Source organism: Bufo bufo, chromosome 8, assembly GCF_905171765.1.
Source record: "Bufo bufo chromosome 8, aBufBuf1.1, whole genome shotgun sequence".
Classification (NCBI taxonomy): domain Eukaryota; kingdom Metazoa; phylum Chordata; class Amphibia; order Anura; family Bufonidae; genus Bufo; species Bufo bufo.
Window position 1 is genome coordinate 137,734,596 of NC_053396.1, and position 18,608 is coordinate 137,753,203.

An 18,608-nucleotide genomic window follows, 5' to 3' on the forward strand; every position below is an offset into this window, starting at 1 on the left:
AAAAGTACCAGAGATTTGCTCTTGAATAGGCACACAAACATAAAAAACCTCAGCCAGAATAGAGTCTATTGGCTTCTATGGGAGAGAGTCGCGAGTATGCTCAGTGACATATGCAGTGGTCACTGTGCAGGTAGGTAGAGGAGAAAGGAGAAACGGAATTGTCCCCCATGGCATACTTACCATGGAGTGGGTGCCAGCTGGCTACTGAACTTACCCTGCTTCCAGACTTAGATTCAAAGCAATTTCCTGCCTCCACCACAAGGGGGGAACAAAGCGCAAAGAGATTTTAAAGCTACCATGGAGTTCAATAGTAAATGTATAAAATCCTATGCACTGAGCTCCCTCTAGTGGTGGCTGTCAGCAGCTAATTTTGTAATGTACTGTGGGAAGAAAAGCAGAGGATTTATAGCTGCAGGAGGAGATTTAATAATGTATTTGTAGCAGTGGTGTACATATAAAGTGTCTGTTCCACTTTTTTTGACATACAGATTGGCTAAAGAGGGTGAGGAGGAGCACTACTTTTGCAATTAAGAAATTCTTTCCCTTAAAAAATTCCTACATGGCTGATACTATGTAGACAAGCACTACGTCCCCTTCAAACAGCTGATTGGACACCCACCGATCTGATATTGGTAGCCTATCCTAATGTTAGGCCATTAACAATCTGAAGCCAAGATACAGCTCTAAGGACATGGGGGGGGGGGGGGGAATTATCATTCCCCTTATGCCTCTTTTTGGCATAGAAAAGTCACAAATCTACCCGACTTTTCTACTTGCAATCTGCATATCTGCCTTCGCCAGGTTTACGAAAAGGGTACATGGTGAGAGCGTAGTGTGGGCGTTGCAAGGGTGGGGCCATTGGACATGGTTAAATCATTCCGGCGCGCTGAGAGCTAGAGGAGGCCTCCTCCGGCAGCCAGAGGCATAGCTGTAAGTGGTGCAGAGGTAGCAGTCACTACCGGGCCCAGGAGCCTGAGGGGGCTCAAAGACCCTTGTGCCATATAAGAAGACACCGGTATTATAAAAAGTGAATAATGGAAGGGCTCTGTCAACGATTTTTCAATGGTGGCCAGAATCTCCAAGTTACACTTCTGGCTGGAGGGAAGGGGTTAGGTCAAGAATTTCGCATGGAGAGGGGGACGGGGGAGGCGTTTCAATTTTTGCCTCAGGCAGCAGGAAGGCTATGTGCTCCCCTGCCCCTGGCAACGAAGCACTGAGGGAAGGGGGGCCCCTAGCTGAGCTCTTGCACCAGGGCCCATGAGCCTTTAGCTACGCCCCTGCCGGCAGCGCACTCACCGCTCTTGATAAATGAGCGTCTTAGTTCTTACTTGCCATAATTTGGTTTTCCTTCACTATGATCTGCAAAGTAAGAAGGACAGTTACTTGATTTTATAGATTATTAGTACTTCAGTGATGCATCATATAATATAATATGGTCTTAGGTTACTTTTACATGGCCCATAATGAGCGCCGCTGATGGTTAATATAGTGAGTCGATTGGTACTCCAATTACATGGAGAAATCATTGGTACTGTTACTGCTATTTTTCATTCACATACTGTTCCATTATCATCGGCTGCATGTCTCTATTCACATGGAGTGAAGTGCTGCCGACAAGCAGTGATTTTCATTTCTGTATAGAGATGCAATCACAGAAAAGCGAGCATTTGCGTTTCTATAGGGTGATCTGTGACGTGTTTACATAGGGCAATGATCTGGAACATATATTCATATGATTCATATGACGTACATTTGTTCATGCAATCATCAGCCCGTGTAAAAGGGCCTTCGGTGTTTTGAGTTTCTTTAATTATTACACCAAGGACTTGTGATATTGAAAATACATTTCCAATTAATAAAAATTATCTTTATTGTGTTTTAACAACAGTTTTTTTTCTTCTCAATAATCTTTTTATTGAGTACGTGGCAATTTTGACAGGTGTGGAGTAACAATACAATGTTAAAGGGGTTTTCCATGAGTAGAATACTGAGGTCGGCAATAGAATAGGTCAGCAATAGCTGATTGGTGGTGGTCTAACACCCAGCACCCCCACCGATCAGCTGTTTGCACTATAGCACTACGGAAATGACCACTTTTAAGCATTATACCTCTCTGCAAGTCAGCATAACCTGCAGCTGGGCGGTCTGCCGGAGCCATGGACAGAACCACGTGTGGTGTGCACACTGAGGAGATGCCGTCAGGATTGCGGCTGCTGTTGGGATACACCACAACTCCCCTAGACAGGAGCACACATTCATAGGAGGTGGTAAGGCCGAGTTCACATCAGCATTCAGCCTTTCCATTCTTCTGCTCCATTATAGGAGCAGAAGAACGGAAAGGACTAATTCGGCACATAACTGAGCCTACGGACCCTATAAACTATAATGGGGTCCGTTAGGTTTCCGCTCAAAGGAAATTTTTTGAAGTGGAGATAAAAGTCCTGCATGCATCCTAACAAAAAATATCCAAGCCATACAGATCATAATGGTGGAAGGAACAATAATTGTTTCAAAGCTTGTATCACAAGGTCTAGCAGGGGTAGAGATGACACATTGAAGTAAGTACAGGTGGTGACTCCTCTGGTTAGGAGTCACACCATTTGTGGTTCTAACTCCACATTTAGTAAGCAAATTCCTTTTATCACATTTTAGAAGGTCTCTAGTAACAGAGTTTTTTTTTTTTTATTAAAGAAGAACTCCCAGTAGACCATTTATTCTGCAGCTGGTGTAAATATACATTAGATATACAATAGGAAACTTAACAAAACTGGGGGATAACTTGCAATAAAGAAGTGAGCTGTCACTCCACTGTCACTCTGGTTCCCCTTGGTGGGGTCTTTTTACCCGGCAGTAGCAGTGATGTCAGGTGTACAACACATGACTGCTGCAGCCAATCACTGGCCTCAGAAGTGCACTGAAGAGACCAGCAGTTGGTTGCAGCAATCATGTGTTGTCAACAGGACACCACCACTGCAGCTGGGTAAACAGGATACCTCTGGGCATGTTGCTGGCGCTGTTTATGTGAGGGCATGGGGTAAGTTCCTGGTATTGTGAGTAGAGATGAGCGAATTTAAAAAAATTTGATTTGTCCGGTCGCCAAATGTTTTGAAAAAATTTGGTCCGATCCAAATTTATTCACGGTGAAGCTCGTTAAAAAACTGCTATTGCTGCAAAGAGCATTTATAGTGGTGTAGAACACTGTGCCCTCCAGTAACACGCATAGGGAGTCTGCTGTGGTAGTAAAACAATACTGTGAGTCAGTATGACATGCACATGACAGGTGTTGCTCTTAGACAGTCACGGGGCCAAAACTTACCAAATAACTCAAGTATGAACTCAGCCTTACAGGTCGATGTTAGCGCCAAGTAAAAGCGCACTCTTTTTACACCGTCGTCAGCTGATTCCACATAGATGTCTACAGAACCTGTTCTATTAAACCCTTATACAAGTAGAGCCCCCCGGACAGAGTGGAGAGGGTGTCAGCAGTTGTGTCGACGTCACTGATTATTTTGCCCTTCCTCTGATCCGTCAGAACAATAACTCACAAAAAACAGATCCTGCCTGTTGACCATCCGCCTTCACTCGGTCAGCATTTGGTCAGTAATCCATCAGTATTGCTAATGGCCAAAAAACGGACAAGCTGCCACCCTCTTCTCCCGATAATAATGAAGCCCCTTCATCACCCGGCTCCCAAGTGCGATCAGCTACATCATCGAGTACTGTCTGCACATCACTGATGTCCTCCTCAACCGTCTCTGGGTCAGGAGCCTGACCGCTCACAACACCAGCTCCCACACCACTCTCCTCATCACTACTTGCCCGCCTAGTGGAGGAAGTGGCGGATGTCTCCTCCACATCTTGGCTTGCCATTAGCTGCTAACTGTCTTCTACATGCTCGTCCTCACTGTATAGTGGAGCTGAGCCCATAGCATACAATACTTCTCTGGCTGAGGGAACAGAAAAGGACAGAGGTAGGTTGAGGACAGGTGAGGGCACAGGGCCTGCTCCCGGGCCATGCCAACTAAGGGTTGTGTCTGACGAACCCACTGACTCTTGGCTGGGGGTGTCTGATGTCACTTGCAACAAAGTCGAAGATCGAGTCAACCATTTAAGAACCGCTGGGTTGCTGGTCACGACACGACCGCTAGCTGACACTGGGAGCTCAGGCCTCTCGAAGTAACCCCTGTTGCCATGTCCCCTTACTCTGCTGCGACCTCTGCGGCCACGGCCCCTTACTCTGCTGCGACCTTTGCCTGCGCCAGAAACATTTAGGCCTCTGCCACCCCCCTGTGCTGGGCCTGGCACTTCTCTGTCTGACATACTGTTAGATCAAATAAATAAATTAAAAGGAAAATACCCCAAAAAAGTCTGTAATTTTCTCACTTCACCACACAACGGCTAATAAGCCCTTTTTTCCCCCACTAATACACGAGAAAAAGGGCTTTAGAACATATAACTGCACCACTGACCGACAAAAATATATTTTTTCTTTTTCCACTAATACACGTCACAAAAGGCTTTGGAACATATAACCGTACTGCTGACCAGCATATATATTTTTTCTTTTTCCATTAACTTTCCCGTGCGGGTAATCCGCTGTGTGAAAGAGAGCCAAGTCCCGCTCCGGACAGCAGAGACACGGATCATTAACATGATTGATAATGCTCCGTGCCTCTCTGTGACCTTTTTACTGCAAAATCATGGTGACAAATTTATCTCACTGTCCAGAGCGCAGCTTGGCACTCTTTCACGTAGTGGATTACCCGCACGGGATCCGCTCGTGTGAAAGAGTCCTAATGCACGAGAAAAAGGGCTTTAGAACATATAACTGCACCGCTGACCAGCAAATATATTTTTTATTTTTCCACTAATACACACCACAAAAGGCTTTAGAATATGCTGACCGGCAAATATATTTTTTCTTTTTCCACTAATAAACGAGAGAAAGGGCTTTAGAACATATAACTGCACCACTGAACGACAAATATATTTTACTTTTGCCACTAATACACAACAAAAAGGGCTGTAATTTTAGCACTTCACCACACAACGGCTAAGGCTACTTTCACACTAGCGGCACGGTCCTCTGGCAGGCTGTTCCGTTGGGTGAACAGCCTGTTGGATCCGTCCTGCCGCTAGTGACCGTGTGCCTCCGGACTGCCGCTCCGTCCCCATTGACTATAATGGGGGCGGGGGCGGAGTTCCGGCAAGGCACAGCAGCGCACGGGCGAGAGGCTTCCGGAATAAAACTATGACATGTCCGACAGTTATTCCGGCAGCCTCTCGCCGTGCCTCACCGGAACTCCGCCCCCACCCCCCATTATAGTCAATGGGGACAGAGCGGCAGTCTGGAGGCACACGGTCACTAGCGGCAGGACGGATCCGACAGGCTGTTCACCCGACAGAACAGCCTGCCGGAGGTTCATGCCGCTGGTGTGAAAGTAGCCTAATAAGCCCTTTTTTTCCCACTAATACAAGCCAAAAAATGCTTTAGAACATATAACTGCACTGCACAAGGGAAAATAAGACATAGAAATGTTTCCTTGTAATAAACCCTGTTAATGGCTGTATCAAACAGCACTTGAACCCCAATAACAAGAACGGTTTGCTGGAATTGCAGAGCTGTATAATGGCAATTCTGATCCCCAGTCAGTGCAGCAAGGTGTAATCGGATTGTTCCTATTACCCAGGCTGTTAGCTCCACGACTGAACCCTGTTCAACATAAATGTTGTGTAATGATTCCTCCCTATCCTTTCCCTACACCTTGAATAATCTTTCCCTGCACTTGTAAATCATTTTTTTTAGCACAATGAAGTTTTTTCGAGCACTGTCCCTAGCGCCTGCTGATGTCTCTCCCTGCACTAAGTACGCTGGAAAATGGCAGAATCTAAGATGGCTGCGCTATTTATAGGGCAGTGACAGCACAGGGCTGGCTGGCTGATGATTGGCTGCATAGCATTATGGGTGATACTGCCTTCCCAGAGTTCCTTGCTCCATGTCCTCACATGTGCAGCAGCCATTTTAGGAAAACATGCGATTCGTTACCACGAAGCGTGAGAAAATTCGGCTTCGGTGCGAATTGAATTTTTGAATTTTTGATTCACTCATCTCTAATTGTGAGACATGTGGCAGGCACTCTGTATGGCAAGCATGGTGCTATATTTTGAAGTCTTGTGGGTATCACTGTATATAAGGGCATACAGCTATGTCACACCCAATTATCCCAGATCCAGTTGGACACTCCCAGATTTCTAGTACCAAATCTCTGTCCAGGGAGCATGACGTATGTATGAAAATTTATACTGGAGTAGTGTTCAGGGGTCTTGTAAGCTGCAAATCCAAATTGGCCTGTAGCCAACCAGATGCCTGGACAAATGGCACTTCTGCACCAGGCCACATGCAGCATATCAAATGACAATGCCATCAGATCTTTAATCACTTGGTGTGGTGTTCAATTCTCCCCACCACCTGCCTACTGTTGAAAGATGTGCTCCTCCTGCAGAAACTTTTCAGGTCTCTCCATTCTGCAGACTCCCTTGGTGATGAGAAGGTTGGGGCCCCGTTGCTTCTACAATCAATTGCTGTGTAAGGAGTTGATAACATTTAAATTTGTGGGTGAGAGGCAGAGTGCATAGGAGATAATGAGCACTTCATCTCTATAGCAGGGTCTTCACTCCCCTAGTAGTGCCTCCATTCCACCTTTCCCCTAAATTCTCCTCTCTACTCTTTCAGTGCAGTGATGGTCTCCTTTATTCTCCCAGCTCCTCTCTACCCCTCTTTTTTTAGAAATGTCCCATCTCCTGTAGTGCTGCCAGTCTCTCTACCTCTCTTGCAGTGGTGCCACTGCAATCTACCCCTCTCTTGCAGTACTGCCCCATCTGACTTCCCCTCTCCTGTAGAAATACCCCTCATCTTAACCCTTTCATCCGGTGTCTCTCCTGCATTTCTTTGCTACAATAATACTCCCACCCTATCTACCTGTTCCTGTAGTGTTAAAATAAATGTAAAGTAAAAACAGGCACTCACCAGCTGGCAGGTCTATAAGTAACTTTATATACTAATAAAATGATTATACATAAAATTTACACATAAAATATACACATATTATAAAATATAAAATATAATGCACTGAGGACAATATAATGGTAAATACAAATCTACTCCAATATATTCTCTGTAATAATCTGAATGGATTTAGCTCTCTTTGTCAATTCATAAGATAGGTATATAACTGTGCAAATAGAACACTTGTGAATCAAGTCCCATAACCTGTGAATAAAAATGTGAATAAAAATGTGAATAAAAATGCCAAAGAAGTCCAGTGACGTAATTAGGATCCTATAGAAAGGAAAAAATATATATATATGTATCCTGTAAAAAATATATATGCTATGTTGTGAAATAAATCCTATGTGGAAGTTCTGTGAAGAAAGTCTTATGAAGACTAAGTAGCAGTTGCTTGAATAAGAACTATAACTGTTTCCATCCGATAAAGCTCTTCTTGTATCAATTCCTCTAGGCACACATACAGTTAGGGTTAGGTAAAATGTGGTCGGGTTTTAGAACTGGGGCGTCCCCCTAGTTTTTCAAACCCTCTTACCTTGCCCTTAAGAGTGAGTGTCCTTTATGGGGGTGCCACTCTGATAGTTGCCGAAGACTTTGTATCTCCCGGATTAATGCGAAATCCAATAATTCAAAATTGCCGCTCGCTGGTCTCCGCGTTCCACGTGGTTGCGTGTCACCGACCAGGAAGCAATCTGCAAGATTCGCGTAATCACGCGATAGCTTGAGCCGGCTTTGCTTTCAATGGAATATTTCCAAGCTGTATGTAAATCTTCCGATAACCAAAAATAAGGTTAGTAGATATATGTTCGGGTTCGGGTAGATAGTTGAATACTCGCAGGACCAGCTAGACGCGTTTCGAGGGTCCGCCCTCTTCCTCAGTAGCTAAAGTGCGAGTACTACCCTTCTTCCTTAAATACTGCTGCTTTCAAAAATCCTACCAAAACCCGACCCGGATTTCTCTTATTAGACTTTTTCTTATATCCTCAGTGCAAGATACAATCAACACATATATGTATATACAAGAAAACTCCTTGACCTTTAATATTCAACTAAAATGTTCTTCATTTCTAAAAATGTCTAAAAATATAAATAAGTTTAGTATATCTTAAACTTAGATTGGACTTGGAGAACCTAATCCATTGGATTCTATTCCTTCCTTTTGTTTTTGCTTTTGTAGATTGAAGATATATTCAGTGGGCTACATTTAATTAAATCCTCCATTTATAGGACAAAACATATCTGACTTTTTACCTATTTCCTAATCATTGGAGTATGGGGAATCAGGGTCCTAAAAGAAGTCCAAAAACGCATCAAAAAACGCATCATACACCCTAAAACCGCATATGCGTTTTCGATGCGTTTTCGATGCGTTTTATATGGCATTCGCCCCCCACATCTGTCTCTAAGGTCCCATATCGATTACTTGGTTTTCTACCTGTTAGTGACAAAATTATATGGCCATAAGATAAAATTCTGTGCATATGGTTATTCAATGCATGTTTGCTCAATTAAACCAATATATGCACATCTAGCAATTACTTGGACATTTAGAATCTTCAATGAACTTATCGTTTTGATGTTTAAACGTTTTCATTTTTGTTTATTCATTTGTTCATTTGAAGTATGAAGGGAGGGGGGGCCTATCCCCCGAGGGGAGATCCTGGTGCCGCTAAACAGCCAACCTCAGGATGTCCCATCAGAGGAAGGCTCCCCCTCCAATGTCTACAAGAAGCCAAATATTTACAAAAAGCCAAATATTTCAAAATCTGAATTTAGTCCTCTTGGAAGCAGAGTTTGAAAGTCAAAAATTCGCCTAGATTCCTGCCTAGACATCCTGGCGATATGGTCTCCGCCCCGCCAATGCACATCCACCTTTTCAAAGGCCGCGAAGACCATACCCTCAGGATTTTTATTGTGGCACTGTTTATAGTGTAATGAAAGAGAGTGCTTTTCATACCCATTTTTTATATTGGTAATGTGTTCTGCCAATCTTTTTTTCAGTGTACGTTTAGTTCTCCCAATGTATTGTTTCTTACACTGGCATTCTATCATGTATAGAATATTACTAGAGCTACAAGTCAGGAATTCTTTTATTTTCCACGCAAAGGAGTTCACCCGTGATTGGATTTGTGTGGTCTTCTTGGGAAATGATGTGAGTTTACAAATCCCACATCTCCCACATCTATAAAAACCACTCAGATTCAACCAACTTTGCATGGAAAATTTGTTCACTTTATTTTTATTTTTATTTTTCACTGTTGGTGCTACCTTTAAAGATAGGTTCTGAGCCCTTGTATATGTAATTTGAGGACCATCACCGACCATTGGGCCTATGATTTTGTCACTCAATAGATGATGCCAGTGTTTCCTCACAATTCCCTCTATTTGTTTGTGTTGTTTATTGAAGGGTAATATAATTCTGAACTGGTCTTCTTCTTTTACTTCTTTTATACTATCTGTAAAGAAGGTCTCCCTATGTATGTTCTTCACTTTGGTGAGTGCTTTATCCAATACATTACTGGGGTACTTTTTTTCCAAAAAACGCTTTTTCATCATTTCAGCCTCCCTTTTAAAATCCGTTACATCCGTACAATTTCTTTTTATACGCTTAAATTGTCCTGTTGGAACTTCTAGCAGCCATCTTGGTAGATGGCAGCTTGAAAATAGGATGTAACTATTTCGGGAAACCTCTTTTTGAAATGTACTGCAGAATAATTGATTATCTTGCACTCTAATTGATAAATCCAGGAATTCTATTTTTTCTTCACTCAAATTGGCTGAGAACCTAAGGCCATAAATATTATTATTCACTGTTTCCAGGAATAGGTTAAGATTTTCTCTCGTGCCTCTCCAAACAAACAGGATGTCGTCGATAAACCTATGCCAGAGTACCAGGTCTGCCCCTATCATGGGCAGGATCTCTTCATCCTCCCACTGCGCCATGAATAAATTTGCGTAACTAGGGGCAAACCTGGTACCCATGGCAGTTCCCCTGGTCTGGAGGTAGTAATCCTGATTAAAAGCAAAATAATTATGGGTCAAAATAAATTTTACCCCTTCCGCTATAAAATCAACTTGATTTTCCACGAGATCACTATGGATGTTTAGTTGATTCCTCAATGCTTTTATTCCTTGGTCATGATCTATAACCGTATAGAGAGAACTTACGTCTAAGGTCCCCAATATCCAATCTGCTTCATATTTGAGTCCCTCCACTATTTGAATTACTTGCGTCGTGTCCCTAATATATGCAAAGTTCTTTTTTACGCTGGGTTGTAGAAGTTTGTCTATATACTCCGACAAATTTGAGGTTAATGATCCTATGCCAGAGATGATTGGTCTCCCTGGGGGATTCTTTTGATCTTTGTGAACTTTCGGGAGACAGTAAAATACTGGCAATCGATGGTGGGTCTTGGTAATGTATTTAAACTCATGTTCATTTAGAATTCCCTTTTCCCAGCCATCTCTGGCATAGTCCATCAATTCCCTCATATATTCATTTGTGGGGTCCTTCGTCAGTCTGGAGTATGTGTCAGTGTCCGACAATTGTCTTAGACATTCTGCCTCATATTTTTGTGTCTCCAGAATGACGATGGCCCCTCCCTTATCAGCAGGTCTTATAGTGATGTTCTCTGTCTTTTGTAATTGTTTCAAGGCCTGTATTTCTTGAGTGGTCACATTATTCCCTAATCTTCCATTAGTTTTTAGTTTCCTGATGTCTGTCTCTACAGACTTTTTAAATGCTGCCATCTCATGGCCTATCTGTTGTCTCGGGTACATCTTACTTCTTAATTTTAAATTTGTGTGGAGGAAAGTATCTTTTTCCATAGAATTCATAGATATGGGATTCCTCATGAAATACTTCTTAAGGCACAATTTCCTGACAAATTTCTCTATTCCAATATATATGTCAAACTTGTTGGCCTGTATTGTGGGGGCAAATTTTAATCCCTTGTTTAATAATTGTATCTGTACTGGGGTAAGAGATATTTGGCTCAAGTTAATAATTGAATCCAACTCTTTCTGATTTTTTAATCTCTGTATTTCCTTCTTCCTTTTTCCCTTTCCCCTCCTTGTCCCCTTTGATCGTGGTGGTATTGGTGCCGGTTTGGGATGTAATTCTCCCTCCCCCCTTGATAATTCCCCTCCCCCGAGTTGTATTGTGTTTCTTGATATTGGTCCCTGTGTCTCAGATTGTATTGATGACCCATTTCTCGGTGATGACCCAATAATACTCCCACCCTATCTACCTGTTCCTGTAGTGTTGCCTTCTCTATCTACCCTTCTCCTGTAGAACAGGCCGCTCTACATACCTCTGCCCTGCAGTACTGCCTCCTATGTGTACCACTCTACTGCAGTACTAACCACTCTATATACCCTGGGCCAGCAGTTCTGTATCCTATATCTACCCCTCTCCCGCAGTACCAACACTTCTACACATACTGTAAGGAGAAAAGCATTGGGACACACCTCTTAATCATTGAATTCAGATCTTTTATTCAGTCCCCTTTCAACACAATGTATAAAAGCCAACCTCTAGCCATGCAGTCTACCTTTGCAAATATTTGAAAGAATGGGTTGTTCTAAAGAGCTCAATGAATTCAAGCATGGTCCTGTAATAGGATGCCACCACTGCAACAAGTCAGTTCATGAAATATCTTCTCTCCTACTGTAGATATCCCATGACTAACTGAGTGGTTTAGGAACCTCAGCAACCTAAGTGTTTAGGAACTTCAGCAACATGAAGTGCGGACCATGTAATGTTACAGAGCAGGGTTACCAAGTCCTGAGGCACATAGTGCATAAAAGTGACCAATGTTCTGCTGACTCCATAACTGTAGAGTCTAAAACCTCCTCTGACATTAACAACAGTACAAAAACTTTAATTCCAGAAGCTTCATGGCATGGGTTTCCACAGCCGAGTAGCTGCATGCAAGCCATACATCACCAAGAACAACGCCAAGTGTCGGATGGAGTGGTGTAAATCACAACACTACTGGGCACTGGAGATGAGGAAACATGTTCTGTGATGACTCTTGCATCTCTATCTGGCAGTCTGCTGGATGATGGAAGAGTCAGGGAGGAGAGATAATGTTTGTGGTTGTTTTTCATTGGGTGGCCTAGACCACTTAGTTCCAGTGAAGGAAAATCTTAATGCTTAAGCATATCAACACATTTTGGACAATTGTATGCTTCCAACTTTGTGGGAAAAGTTTGGGAAAGGCTCTTTTCTGCTCCAGAATTACTGTGTCCCGGTGCACAAAGCAAGGTCCATAAAGACATGGTTGGGTGAATTTTATGTGGAAGAACTTGACTGGTCTACACAGTCCCTGACCTCAACCCCATCAAACAGCTTTGGGATGAAGTAGAACAGAGATTGTGAGTGAGGCCGTCTCATCCAACATCAGTGTCTGACTTCACAAATGGTCTCCTGGATGAATGGACAAAAATTCTCATAGACACATTCCAAAATCTTGTAGAAAGCCTTCCCAGCATCCAGAAGAGTAGCAGCTGTTTTATCTACAATGATGATACCAACATTATATTAATACCTATGGATTTATGATGGGATGCCATAAAAGCTCCTGTAAGGTATAGGTGTACAAATAATTTTGTCCACATAGTGTATGTGTTCTGCAGTACACACTTCTATATCTACTCTCCTCCTACAGTACTAGCCCCTCTATCCACCAATCTTCTGTAGTAGACCCCCTCACTATCTATCCATCTCCTGTAGTACTGACCCTTCTCAGTATGGTGCTCGGGAAGGTATTGGAGGCCCAATGTTGGCATTGGTTTTCCAGCGCAACAAAAACTGGAGGCAGAAGGCTGAGTAAGGCTTCAAAATCCTTTACTGTTGCTGTTCCAGTACTGCCTGGGTCCCCGCTGCTCTCAACTTCTGGCTCCCATCTCGACATGCATTTCATGCCATTCACTTGCTGTGGTAGGTCACCGGACCCTGTGTGTCAAGACAGGCAAAGTAGGAATGGCAGTGATGGGAGATAGGTGGAGGTCAGTATCTCTTCTTTTATGCTTTGAAAGGGGTTGTCTCACTTGAGCTTCCTGCTCTCCCTCAAACTCTTTTATAGGAACCAAGTTCTCTTATTCTGGGGCCACTACTTAGGTTACTCTTGCACTGGGCCTGTTTCTTAACAGCATCGTCACTGTCTCGGTCTGGACTTGCAAGACTACAGGGTTTTGTTCCATAGTCGCATGAGAAGCAGGCAGCTAAATACAAGCACCACAGCTAATTTTTTTAAGGGGTTCTCTATAAAAATGCATGGCAGTGCAGCTTAAAGGGGTTGTCTCAATTCAGCAAATGACATGTATGATGTAGATAAAGTTAATACAGGGCAGTTACTAATGTATTGTGATTGTCCATATTTTTGCCTTTGCTGGCTTGATTCATTTTTCCATCACATTATACACTGCTCCTATCCAGGGATTATGCATACTATGGGGCTTGTACACTATTGCTTTTTCCTATAGTATGCAAGCATGGCCACTACTACTAGACTGCAGGGTGTTTGTAACCCCTGGATATGAGCAGAGTATAATGTGATAGAAAAGTGAATCAAGTCTACAAAGGAGGCAATATGGACAATCACAATACATTAGTAGGTGCCTTGTACTAAAGGGGTTGTCCGGGCTTTTAATATTGATGACATATGCTCAGAATAGGTCATCACTATCAGATCGGCGGCGGTAAGACACCCGGCACCCCCATAGATCAGCTGTTTGAGCAGCGCGCACGTGCTGTGTCCCATCTCTCTTCCTGCTCGCTGCTGTCTGTCTATGGGACAGCAGAGCAGGAAGTGCTGGGATCGGTGGGGGGTGCCGGGTGTCGGACCCCCGCCGATCTGATATTGATGACCTATCCTGAGGATAGGTCATCAATAGAAAAAGCCCTGAGAACCCCTTTAACTTTGTCTACATGTCTGCATTTGGAAAGTTTGTAATCTGCTTTGATTTCTTTGTAGACAGTTTTTAGACTTTGGGTTAATACCTTTGACATTTAGTTTCCTCTTTCATGTTCTTTCTATTTTGTGTATATTTTCTAATTATTTATTATAATACTGTATAAAACATAGCAGAAAAACATATTTTTGTCATTTATTTGCAAGCATTTCCTGCAGGTGGCAGGGCAGTCTTACCATAGACTGTAAGCTCTCCTCCTACCATTCAGTCATTGTGCAGTTGGTAAACAGCTCTGTTCCTAGTACTGTTAACACAGGCGGAAAATAAGCAACTTTACTGTGGTCAAGAGGGAAAAATACACAGCTTATATATGAAAATGACTGCACATGTATGACGGTACTTAAATCCTTTCCTAAATGATTTATTTTGAAGCCTGTAAAAGGAGATAAAGACAACTTCCTGAAGAGGAAATAGACTGAAGCTTGTTTCAGAGGTGGTGATTTTCCCAAGCCCTAACTAGCTAGTTATAAAACGATTGCAGTGGGCCAAGCCAAGAGGACTGCGGTAGTCTGTGCCCTCTGGCATCTCCCTAATCCAGACAGGCACGGTCACCGGAATACTCACCTGTTTGTGCCTGCCAGCTTCTCTTTACACCAGGGAGCAGCAAACCTTCGGCACTGCAGCTGCTGTGAAACTACAGCGCCCAGCATGCAAACATACACTCCCATAGATGTGAATGAACCATTCTTGGAGTTGTAGTCTCCTTCTCTACACCCTCCTGGCAGGCATAGGTGTCAGAGTCCGGTTCCATATAGAAGGCCGCTTCTGCCCAAATCTGTCTCCTGCCCGCTAGTTTCTGCTCTGCATCCTTAGGGCGCGCGCTTTCCCTGGCTCTTAAAGGGCCAGTGAGCACAGCCTGATATGTCACCAGCCAATGACTACGTTCTGTGGGTATTTAAAGGATTTATTCCATGACTAATGTAAAAAATTAAAATCCAATATGATATAGTGCATGGCAGTCTCTTTCTAGCGGACTTAGAACCAGCCCTGTACCTCACATGGATCCCGAGATCTCCCCATTCATTGCTCCAATTGCTCTCATAGATTTATTTCAAGCTGGCTGTTTAGTGGTTGTGCACTTTCTCAAATGAGCAAACAACAGGTGGCACTCTACATATATGTTTTATGGAATAATTCCGTGGCTATACAAAAATTTTACTTACATGCAATTTCAAAAGTCTTCAGATTCAGGTGATAGTTTGACAAATGTAGACTATTTTTCATGGGACAACCCCTTTAAGGCACCCTTTTCTGTGGGATGGTGCCTGAGCAATAGGTTCTTAGCTTGTCAAGTCCTGCAAAGGTGCACCATTGTATTGTTATAATCTCCTGTGCCCAACCTATGCCTTTTTACCAGATTGACCCCATGCTGCCTTTCATGACTCCTGCCTGACTTCCGTATTGACATTGTGCCTCCTGCCCTGACTTCCGCCTATTTAGCAGACTGAACAAACTCTGCACATCCTGACCTCAGCTTGATCCATGACTTCAGTCTTGTCTGTGCCCTTGGTGCACACATGGGTGTCTCTTGACCCAAAAGGGTCAAGTGTCACTGAACAGAGATTATTCCAGGAGGCAGTGACATGCAGCGAAGTCCAGATCCCTCTACAGGGGTGAAAGGGTGAATACTAGAGGGGCCCTTTGGATTAGCACTAAGTCAAATCTCTTCATTTATCAAGAATGGCATTCCCATACTCCAGTCTTGATCCCTCTGTGCCGGAGTGAGATGCACCTAATTTATTAAATGGCAGGTGACTCTTATAGAATTAGGGGCATCTCTGGCAGTCTGTGCACTAGAAATTGAAGTCTACGCCAGCCAGCGGGTGGTATATAATTCAGCTATAATAAATGCCAGTTTCTGGCCCTCCGTTATGTTAGAAAAAGGAGGAAAAGCTTGAAAAGTATTGCACACATATAGCGTCTGCCATAATTTGCAACTTTTTTTACGTCACTATTGGCCTAAAGATACTAGTAAGTGCCCCTCTGTCATGGCCTATGGTGTACACCGTGACACTGTTGCCACACTTGCTGTTGCCGGTGGCAACATGTTGCTGTTTTGGCATGTTGTGGCAGTGTCGCGGGTTTTGCTGTTTGCGCCGTGACTTGCTGGCCACGCAAGCTGTTGTCTGCGGCAACCTGTTGCCTTTTGCTTGTGTGTGCAATTCCCCTTTAAGTAGTGTCTCCCTGCTGTGTGGTGTGTGTGGGGTTAATTCACTGGCTGGAGAAATCTGGTGAGTTGGGGGTGGTCTCAGGTCTTCTTATATACTCTGGCTTGGAGACTGATCAGTTTGGTTTTGTCTGCCTTGCATGTGAGATGCTTGCTCAGTGCATGGATGAGATCTGAGGGCCATCCAAGTTTGACATCGATGTTCTTAGCAATGTCATACGGTGTGTGTCCTCCTTGTCTTCCTTCCCCTCCTGGTGTGTTGTTTATGGTGTGGGTTTGAGTTGGAGGTTTGTTGTACGTCTTGTTTGTTGTTGGTCTTTGTCCCTGCCTGTATGTTTGACGTTTGCCCTGTATGTTGTAGCCTGAATGCAGCGCTGCCTGGAGCTTCTGTCCATCTGGTGTTCGCATGGAGGTCCGGGTAGATGTTTGGTGCCGTTTCTCCATCTCTGCTGCGGCAGGTAAGTGTTGGTTGTTACACTGTGTACTTACCTGCCGTGCAGTTGCTGCATTGTCTTTCTCCCTGTCTGCTACTGGGCCTTTGGAGACGCCTTTCACCCGTGGTGTTGGATGAACAGGAGATCTCTGCCCTGTCACAATGTGGAGGGTGATGCAGGGATTCCTAGACTTCTAGGTTCGTGGGTATGAGCCCCCTTACCATTGAAGGCAGCTCATACAGCCAGGAGACTAGGGCTGCTTTAGGAGGTGACCAGCTCCCTTTTCCCTGCCTATGGCCTAGTATTTGGTGACATTGTACGGTGGGGGGTTTTCCCCGCTCCCCACCGTGACACCCTCAGCGAGTCCACACCTGCTGCGTTTATGTATTAAAGGAAACAAATAGAAAAGATTTATCAAAATCATGCAAATGAAATCTAGTTTAGTTGCCCATAGCAACCAATCAGATTCTATCTTACATTTTTCAGAGATCCTTTGGAAAATGAAAGGTGGAATCAGATTTGTTGCTATGGGAAACTAAGCTAGATTTCCTTTACACCAGTTTTGATAAATCTCCCCCATTGTGTACAGGTGGAAAGTATTATTTAGGCATTTTATAAAACATTCCTCGAAGTGATGAGAACAACTAAATGAATACGGAGTAACCATCAGAAAGGAACACGGACTAGATTACATTTACAGCTAAATTCTGATAGGATGACACATTTGGGAATGGTCTATGTTGGAATAATAGATGTTCTGGACCATCAGTGTATGTTCAGACATGGAGAGGATGTACTGCAGATTTTCCGCCTGGATTTGCTGCATAGAATCCGCATGGAAATTGACATGTGCGGCATGTCAGTTCTTTCTAAGGATTTTCATCCTGGATTTCAAACTTTGCAAAGCATCACAAAATCCTCATCTATAACATGCAGATTTTGGTGTGGATCAACGCCAAAATAAAAAAATTAAAAACGCTATTTTTTTTCCCATCACATGTGGACATAGTTACTAGGAATATTGGGGAAATTTTCACACCTTTTGGTTGTAGCCTCCCTAGAAGTAACCCACTGATTCTCTTCAGACCCTATATGTGACTTGTCACATTCAAAGGCCATTTCCACCTTCACAACAGTTTTTTACATTGCCTCAATGTATCTAAAATACTGTATACAATAAAGTGACTTTGCAGTAGGTCTTGATTGAATATTTCCTATTGTTTGTTTCTACGCCACCTAATCAAACCCACACGTGTCCATGGTAACAGACAACAAACATATTCTGTAGTCTGATCCTGCAAACACACTCCTTTCCCTTCGTACAACACTGTCCCCTACATACATTTGGTAGGTAAGCAAGAAGTAAGGGACGGAAAGAGTGAAGGATCAGACTACACAGATTAAGGGCTCATGCACACGGCTGTATGTTCGGTCCGCATCCAATCCGCATTTTTTGCATATCGGATGCGGACCCATTCAATTCATGCCCACGGCCCTGCATTCCACAATCCCACAAAAAAAATAGAATATGTCCTATTCTTGTCTGTTTTGCGGACAAGGATAGGACATTTCTACAGAAGTAAAAAAATGAATGGTGGCTTGCACTTGGCCGGGATCCGTGTTTTGCGGATCCGCGATTTGTGGACCGAAAAATAGTTACAGATGTCTGCCTGACCTACTGCAAAGTTATGTCATTTTAGATACCATTGGTCAAAAAAAATATCTGTGAAGTATTATATAGCCTTTACAGGGGAATAAAACTTTATCACTACATTTACAACTTATACAAAAAGACAACATTTTATGACAATTTTTTCAGTATGCGGCCTCCAGTGAGAGTGCAGGACCCCCTACGTGTTGCTACAACTGAACAGAGTTATTCTGTAGCTACATAGGGCTCCATGTTCTGCTATGGAATGCACTCCCACTGGAAGAAGCATTAAGGAATACTGAGTGTTGAATG

The 18,608-nt window shown here is 43.4% G+C and overlaps 2 long non-coding RNA genes across 2 annotated transcripts in view; one reads left to right on the forward strand and one right to left on the reverse strand.

Moving 5' to 3' along the window:
* The window catches only part of LOC120977674, a 30,878-nt gene extending 16,593 nt beyond the window's left edge, over positions 1-14,285 (forward strand). Inside the window, exon 3 of the long non-coding RNA XR_005773948.1 lies at positions 14,226-14,285. This is a non-coding gene — a long non-coding RNA (uncharacterized LOC120977674). The remainder of the gene's footprint in view (positions 1-14,225) is intronic.
* LOC120977675 lies at positions 291-14,292 on the reverse strand. Its single transcript, XR_005773949.1, has 3 exons — positions 14,221-14,292; positions 1,297-1,359; positions 291-380 (listed from the first exon to the last, which is right to left on the reverse strand). It is a non-coding gene; the product is annotated as an uncharacterized LOC120977675 (long non-coding RNA).
* Between the last annotated feature and the right edge of the window lie 4,316 nt (positions 14,293-18,608).